The sequence below is a fragment of the Bos grunniens genome, chromosome 8, assembly GCF_055505025.1.
Source record: "Bos grunniens cultivar Pamir isolate PY7600 chromosome 8, Bosgru_T2T1.0, whole genome shotgun sequence".
In the NCBI taxonomy this organism is placed as follows: domain Eukaryota; kingdom Metazoa; phylum Chordata; class Mammalia; order Artiodactyla; family Bovidae; genus Bos; species Bos grunniens.
Genome location: NC_141172.1, coordinates 92,032,509 through 92,041,203, shown reverse-complemented (window position 1 = coordinate 92,041,203; position 8,695 = coordinate 92,032,509).

The window sequence follows — 8,695 nt, the reverse complement described above, 5'->3', positions numbered from 1 at the left end:
TTTCTGTTTAGTTGATCTATCCATAGGTGTGAGTGGGGTATTAAAGTCTCCCACTATTATTGTGTTATTGTTAATTTCTCCTTTCATACTTGTTAGCATTTGTCTTACATACTGCGGTGCTCCCGTGTTGGGTGCATATATATTTATAATTGTTATATCTTCTTCTTGGATTGATCCTTTGATCATTATGTAGTGACCTTCTTTGTCTCTTTTCACAGCCTTTGTTTTAAAGTCTATTTTATCTGATATGAGTATTGCTACTCCTGCTTTCTTTTGGTCCCTATTTGCATGGAAAATCTTTTTCCAGCCCTTCACTTTCAGTCTGTATGTGTCCCCTGTTTTGAGGTGGGTCTCCTGTAGACAACATATGTAGGGGTCTTGTTTTTGTATCCATTCAGCCAGTCTTTGTCTTTTGGTTGGGGCATTCAACCCATTTACGTTTAAGGTAATTACTGATAAGTATGATCCCGTTGCCATTTACTTTATTGTTTGGGGTTCGAATTTATACACCATTTTTGTGTTTCCTGTCTAGAGAATATCCTTTAGTATTTGTTGTAGAGCTGGTTTGGTGGTGCAGAATTCTCTCAGCTTTTGCTTATCTGAGAAGCTTTTGATTTCTCCTTCATACTTGAATGAAATCCTTGCTGGGTACAATAATCTGGGCTGTAGGTTATTTTCTTTCATCATTTTAAGTATGTCTTGCCATTCCCTCCTGGCTTGAAGAGTTTCTATTGAAAGATCAGCTGTTATCCTTATGGGAATTCCCTTGTGTGTTATTTGTTGTTTTTCCCTTGCTGCTTTTAATATTTGTTCTTTGTGTTTGATCTTTGTTAATTTGAGTAATATGTGTCTTGGGGTGTTTCGCCTTGGGTTTATCCTGTTTGGGATTCTCTGGGTTTCTTGGACTTGGGTGATTATTTCCTTCCCCAGTTTAGGGAAGTTTTCAACTATTATCTCCTCAAGTATTTTCTCATGGTCTTTCTTTTTATCTTCTTCTTCTGGTACCCCTATGATTCGAATGTTGTAGCGTTTAATATTATCCTGGAGGTCTCTGAGATTGTCCTCATTTCTTTTAATTCGTTTTTCTTTTATTCTCTCTGATTCATTTATTTCTACCATTCTATCTTCTAATTCACTAATCCTATCTTCTGCCTCTGTTATTCTACTATTTGTTGCCTCCAGAGTGTTTTTAATTTCATTTATTGCATTATTCATTGTATATTGACTCTTTTTTATTTCTTCTAGGTCCTTGTTAAACCTTTCTTGCATCTTCTCAATCCTTGTCTCCAAGCTATTTATCTGTGATTCCATTTTAATTTCTAGATTTTGGATCAATTTCACTATCATTATTCGGAATTCTTTATCAGGTAGATTCCCTATCTCTTCCTCTTTTGTTTGGTTTGGTGGGCATTTATCCTGTTCCTTTATCTGCTGGCTATTCCTCTGTCTCTTCATCTTGTTTAAATTGCTGAGTATGGGGTGTCCTTTCTGTATTCTGGCAGTTTGTGGAGTTCTCTTTATTGTGGCTATTCCTCACTGTGTGTGGGTTTGTACAGGTGGCTTGTCAAGGTTTCCTGGTTAGGGAAGCTTGTGTCAGTGTTCTGATGGGTGGAACTGTATTTCTTCTCTTTGTTCAGTCGCGCTGTGGGGAGGGAGGGAGGGATGCTGCAAGCAAATAACACTGGCGTGCGCTCGCAGTGCCTCAGCCACACTGGGTCTGCCCCCGCTCACTGCGCGTGTAGCCTCCCTGCCCACACTGCTCGGGCTCTAGGTTGTTCCGCCGGGAACAGTCCGAGGCTGGCCCTGGGTTGCATGTACCTCCCAGGTCCAAGCCGCTCAGGTTCAGGCACTCGGATAGTCCTCAGAGGCGCAGACTCAGTTGGGCCTGAGTATTGTGCTCTTCCCAGGTCCGAGCAGCTCAAGTGATGAGGTGTTTGGCGAGCGCCAATGCTGCGACTTATCGCCTCCCCGCCACTCGGTTATCTGGGCGCAAAACCGGCGCACCTTCTTAGGCAGATGTTAACCGTCCAGACCCCCAAGAAGTTTTAGTTAGCAAAGAAGCCTGCTTACAGTTTTATAGATAATGTCTCTCTGGGGCTGCGATTGCCCCCTTCCGGCTCTGGCTGCCTATCACCGGAGGGGGAAGGTCTGCAGCCGGCTATCTCTGTTCAATTCTTTGTTCCGTGCGCGGGCCTGGCGGTCTTAGGTTGGGGCTGGCTTTTCGCGTAGTAGATATCCCACAGTCTGGTTTGTTAGCCCAAATTATTTCGCTCAGATAGTGCTCAGGGTATTCAGGCCAGATTCTTACTCTAAGCGATGCAGCCCGCGCTGCGCCTCCCTGCCCAGCCCCCGCTTGTTAATGGCGCCTGCAGGCGTCTGCGCTGCTTCTCCACTGGGGGAGTTACCGTAGGACTCGCAATCTTCGAGTTTTAATTGTTTATTTATTTTTTCTTCCTGTTATGTTGCCCTCTGTGCTTCCAAAGCTCGGCACAGATTCGGCAGTGAGAAGGTTTCCTGGTGTTTGGAAACTTCTCTCTTTTTAAGACTCCCTTCCCGGGACGGAGCTCCGTCCCTCCCTCTTTTGTCTCTTTTTTTTGTCTTTTATATTTTTTCCTACCTCCTTTCGAAGAGTTGGATTGCTTTTCTGGGTGCCTGATGTCCTCTGCCGGCATTCAGAAGTTGTTTTGTGGAATTTACTCGACGTTTAAATGCTCTTTTGATGAATTTGTGGGGGAGAAAGTGTTCTCCCTGTCCTACTCCTCCGCCATCAACCAAAAGAAAGTTACTAAGTCATTATTCATAGTAATGCCTCAATTCTAATCAGTTTAAACCCAAAGGCGATACTTGAGTTATGAATATCACCTAGTAGAAAACATTTTTTTTTCCAAAAATGATTCACTGAATATTCAGGACCATAAAAAAAAACATCAAAATTTTCAATTCCTCATTTGCCCAGAGTAAAATAACTACACATTGTCAAGATTTTACTTGTTTATTTGGAAAATTGAGTAAGAAAAGAAAATATTTAAAAAGAAAGCATCGTTTCTTCTTCTGTGCTAGACCTTTTACATAGTTTATTTCCTTTAACCATTTTAATCTCTAAAGGTTAGCTATTGTAAGTCTCTTAGGTGAGAAAGTTTATCTCACCCAAATAATTTATCAATTAAAATAGATTACCACTTTCTATAAAATTATTTTTATTTATACATCTTAATTTTGACTCCAGGAAGCTTTAGTCACATGCTTTGCTCAGTTAATATCTATAATCAGTATATAAGATACTTTGTTTTGATGTAACAAATCGCCTTCTGATTTTTTATGATAGAAGACCAACATTTTCCACGTCCTGAATTTAATAACTCCTGCTCTGGCTGAAATCTTAACCAAAGTCTGACTATTCTTCCCCTTTAACTGTGCTGTTGTTGTTTGTTTACTTAGTTGAGGATAGACAGCTTCTCATTTTTCTCTTCTGTAACATGCCATAGTCATAATGTACATATTTCTCATAGAGACTTTAATTTCTTCTGTAGGGATACCCTAATGCAGCATAAAGAAACCTCACTGTCATTGTTTTTTAGAAGTAAAGGAAACAAAACAGAACCAGCAGGGAAGCAACCATATTCAGCAGATTGGTACTTCTTCCATTGAAACTTTGAATTGAGCATGCTGAGGTTAGGATGAATTAGGAAAAAACAAATATTTATTTTGTTTCATGGAAGTTCAGAAATGTGATATTTAGTGCCATTACTTTAAGGAAATGTTGAGGAAAAATAAAGCCACGTAAACAAGGAACACCGCATACAGACTACAAGCTCTTACCCAGTTACCATTTAAGACTTCATCTTGCCTGTTGGCTTCTTGGCATTTTGATTGGAATCATTTTGCATTTGCATAAAGTATTTCTAGTCTTAAGTCTTTCTAAACAAAGATGGTATATCTTTTAATTATGCTAAAGAGAAAGAATTATTAAGGACAAAAGAAAGAAAAATGATGAGAATGATTATAAATGAGTGGGTAGTTACTTGTGAATACAATTATAAATTAGTACGATTTTTCTGGAAGAAAATTTGAAAGATCTGTCAAAGTGTTAAATCTTTCTAGACCTTCAAACTCTACTTTTAGAATATATTGTAGAGTAATGATAAATCCCAAGGGCAAATATCTGCATTTAGATTAATATGCCCAGGGACAGGGGAGCCTGGTGGGCTGCCGTCTATGGGGTCGCACAGAGTTGAACACGACTAAAGTGACTAAGCAGAAGCAGCAGCAGCCATATATTTATATGTAGTAATGTTTTATACATACATATCCTTATACAGCAAAAACAGTTATAATTCATAAAATACTATCTACTAAACACAAGCCACTGTTGGGCTTTACTTATCCTACTCATTAAATCCTGAGAACATTGTTATTAGAAGAACAGCATTCACTACTACTGATGTTCCATGTAATGTGACTACAGGACCCAGCTGTTAAAGAAACAACGTATTGTAGTAGAAATGAAGGAACAGAATTTAAAGATAGAAATTTAACTTTAATAAATAGAATTATTAGACAAATATGCAATGTAATAGAAATCACCATTAAATGATATCAAGGAGATATTCATAGGCCTACAAAAATGTTCAAAATATACATAATCATATATGTATTTTAGGCAAATATATGAAAATCCCTGAAGTATACTATGCAAAAATGATCTTCATGACCCAGATAATCACAATGGTGTGATCCCTCACCTAGAGCCAGATATCCTGGAATGTAGAATCAAGTGGGCCTTAGGAAGAGTCACTACAAACAAAGCTAGTGGAGGTGATGGCATTCCAGTTGAGCTATTTCATATCATAAAAGATGATGCTGTGAAAGTGCTGCAATCAATATGCCAGCAAATTTGGAAAACTCAGCAGTGGCCACAGGGCTGGAAAAGGTCCATTTTCATTCTAATCCAAAAGAAAGGCAATGCCAAAGAATTCTCAAACTGCTGCACAATTGCATTCATCTCACACATTACTAAAGTAATTCTCAAAATTCTCCAAGCCAGGCTTCAACAGTACATGAACCATGAACTTCCAGATGTTCAAGTTGAATTTAGGAAAGGCAGAAGAACCAGAGATCAAATTGCCAACATCCGTTGGAGCATCGAAAAAAAAAGAGAGTTACAGAAAAACATCTACTTTTGTTCTATTTACTATGCCAAAGCCTTTAACTGTGTGGATCACAACAAACTGTGGAAAATTCTGAAAGAGATGGGAATACCAGACCACCTGACCTGCTTATTGAGAAACCTGTATGGAAGTCAGGAAGCAACAGTTAGAACTGGACATGGAACAACAGACTGGTTCCAAATCAGGAAATGAGTATATCAAGGCTGTATATTGTCACCTAGCTTATTTAACTTATATGCAGAGTACATCATGAGAAACATTGGGCTGGATGAAGCACAAGCTGGAATCAAGATTGCTGGGAGAAACATCAATAACCTCAGATATGCTGATGACACCACCCTTATGGCAGAAAGTGAAGAAAAACTAGAGTCTCTTGATGAAAGTGAAAGAAGAGAGTGAAAAAGTTGGCATAAAACTCAACATTCAAAAAACAAATATCATGGCATCTGCTCCCATCACTTCATGGCAAACAGATGGGAAAACAAAGGAAACAGTGAGACACTTTGTTTTCTTGGGCTTCAACATCCCTGCAGATGGTGACTACAGCCATGAAATTAAAAGACGCTTGCTCCTTGGAAGAGAAGTATGGCCAACCTAGACAGCATATTAAAAAGGAGAGACGTTACTATGCCAACAAAGGTCCATCTAGTTAAAGCTATGGTTTTTCCAGTAGTCATGTATGGATGTGAGAGTTCAACTATTAAGAAAGCTGAGCACCGGAGAATTGATGCTTTTGAACTGTAGTGTTGGATAAGACTCTTGAAAGTCCCTTGGACTATAAGGAGATCTAACCAGTCCATCCTAAAGGAATCAGTCCTGAATATTCATTAGAAGGACTGACTGATACTGTAGCTAAAACACCAATACTTTGGCCACCTGATGTGAAGAACTGACTCATTGGAAAAGACCCTAATTCTGGGAAAGATTGAAGGCATGAGAAGAAGGAGATGACAGAGGATGAGATGGTTGAATGGCATCACTAACTCGATGGACATGAATTTGAGTAAACTATGAGAGTTGGTGATGGACAGGGAGGCTTGGCATGCTGCAGTCCATGGGGTCACAGTCAGACACAACTGAGTGACTGAACTGAACTGAAGCCTGAAGTATGTTTATATCATAGTTTATATGCACATTCATATGCATGCATACATAAATAAGCATATATATATACCTGTTTTTATACATATTTGTGTGTATGTATGTATATATGTGTATATATATATATATATGCTTGTGTATGGAGATGTTTTTCCTGATATCTTTGTGTATGTTTCAATAGAGTTATATACCCACATGGAGACATATGCAAATGTACACATGCATGTGCATATCTGAATGCATATCTGTGTACCGATGTGTGTATATATGTATTCAAATTCATGTGTATATGTCTATTCATGTATGCATACATGATGTCTATAAGTAGGTTGACATGTTTGTATATGCTTTCTAACAATGTCACAAACATTCATATATACATGTATGCTTACATATAAGCATATTTAAAAATATTTTTTAGGTCATTTTGTCACTGAAAGATTGCAAATTTTCCCAAATAATTTATGGACGTATAATCCCTTTTCTAAGCTGGGGAGATAAGATGGTAATGATATTGGTATTGATGGTATTGATCAGCTGTTTCACCCAATCTTTTGAAAAGAGAAACAAATTTAATTTGAAATATAACCGCAATAGAGCTGAAAAATAAGAAAGAATAGCATTAGGACAATTTTTTCCCAAATATTCATGAAAACTAGGAAGCAGATGTTAATTATTTGATGGAGAAATAAGACCAGAGGAAATCACAGCCAGAAACACAAATAGAAAAGGACTAGTGAGGATTTTTACTGTTACAAGATTGGAACCTACTAATACAAAGTGTTAAGAGGAGATTCAAAATATAATTAATTCATTTAGAACAGCTGAGAAGATGACACTCTCTCACCTCTCCTACTTGGGATGAAGAGCAAATTGCAATGGCATTCATTCTTGGGTCAAAATAATAGAAATTCCAAAAAGGGTAAGGTTGTTCAAGATTTAGGAAAGGAGTATAGAAAAATGGATGGCAGGTCCTGCCTCTATGTTTCAGTTGCCTGAGTATCTTTGACTCAGTGTGCCTCTAGTAATAGGATTACCAAAAGAGAGATAAAGCAACATCAAAGAATCCCCAAATATTTGATGAAAATAAGCATCATGAGAGAAGTTAACAAACATCAAAGTAAATATCTGAGGAATAATGAAAAATGAAAAGTATCTCAAATAAAATTGTAACTTGTGTATGTGGAGAGCTTAGAAAAAATTCACCAAAGTTATACTTAAACATGCATCATTTAATGCTGGCCTGTAGATAAGATCGGAGAAGGCAATGGCACCCCACTCCAGTACTCTTGCCTGGAAAATATGGATGGAGGAGCCTGGTAGGCTGCAGTCCATGGGGTCGCTAAGAGTGGACACGACTGAGCGACTTCACTTTCACTTTTCACTTTCATGCATTGAAGAAGGAAATGGCAACCCACTCCAGTATTCTTGCCTGGAGAGTCCCAGGGGTGGAGGAGCCTGCTGGGCTGCCATATACGGGGTCGCACGGAGTCGAACATGACTGAAGCGACTTAGCAGCAGCAGCAGTAGAAAAGATATTGATTTAAAAAAAATACTTTTTCTTTTGTTTGTTTTCCTACCTAAATTTCTTACTAACTTTCATAAACTTCTCATTTGTTTCTGTTGGGCTTTTAATAAATAAATTTATATATAAAAATGACTATTTTTCTTCTCAATATTTTCATCTTTTAAAAATATCTTGTTCTATTTCATTGGCTAAGGACAAAGAAAAAATGTAAAGTTAATGTCAATCCATAGTACTTCATTTTAATAGGATTGCTTTTAATGTTTCTTCAGTAATGTCAATATAACTTATAAGATAGAAGTCTGGTGGAGGATCTTGTATTTTTCAGTTATGTGAAAAAATAGATATATTTGTTTGCATAAATTTATTTGAGATAGATTATCTGCTAGTTGCAACAGTAGGAGCCAAACTAAATAGATGTTCATTTTCTTTCCATTAAATCTATCATAATTATAAAATTTACTGTTCCTTTGTTTTCCGAGAAAACACATCAAGTGTGTTCATGCTTTCTTCACAATTTCTGAACATAAATTTAAATTTAAAATGTGATGATTTCAACTGTTTGCAATTATTTACTATCACATATTCTGTTACATATTAGTTTGCATACTGCCTTTTCACCTTTAAATTATTATCCTTTATCATATTTCATATCATTAAAGAGACTTCACTCCTTGGCTATAAAAATTGATAATATATGCTATTGGAACATAATTTTAAAGTCTTTTGTCTTTTATTATCATAGCTATTATTTTTTTTTAATTTTGTGGAATTCATACTTGTATACATCTAGTTAAAAATGTCAGTCAATGCTCCAAAAACACTTTCTCCCTTATCAAATAAAAATAGATAAAATTTTTAACATGTAATATAAATAAATATTTAGATAGAAGGATCGATA